Source organism: Penaeus monodon, chromosome 15, assembly GCF_015228065.2.
Source record: "Penaeus monodon isolate SGIC_2016 chromosome 15, NSTDA_Pmon_1, whole genome shotgun sequence".
NCBI classification, from domain to species: Eukaryota; Metazoa; Arthropoda; class Malacostraca; order Decapoda; family Penaeidae; genus Penaeus; species Penaeus monodon.
This window is the reverse complement of record NC_051400.1, coordinates 32,784,089-32,784,529: the sequence shown is the minus strand read 5'-3', so window position 1 is coordinate 32,784,529 and position 441 is coordinate 32,784,089.

Sequence of the window (441 nt, the reverse complement as noted above, 5' to 3'; positions counted from 1 at the left end):
AAAAATAATCATACATACAAAAACCACCCAAAAAATTTATGTAATAAAAATATATTATATTACTATATAATTAAAATATCCCTTATATAAAAAATCCATTTGCAACTTAGGCCCCCCGGGGGGGGAACAAAAAAGCTTTCCCTTCCCAGTTCAAACGTGGCCCAAAGCAACCTTACACCTGAAAACCCTTTCTTGCCTTGCCCGGAGTATTTCCTCTTCGCCTTTCTGCTGGGGATTCCCCTTTGTGGTTTTGTGTGTGAAGATGACACCCGTATGTGCGTAAATTGAATACGATGTTGGAAGCTTTCAAGCACGTAAATCTTCCCTCCTCTCTTTCTCTCTTTCGTTATTTGTCTCTGGTTTATGAATGTATGGATATATATGCATCCATACATATTTCTATCTCTCTCTTTGTTTCTGTTTGCTGCATATATAATTTTG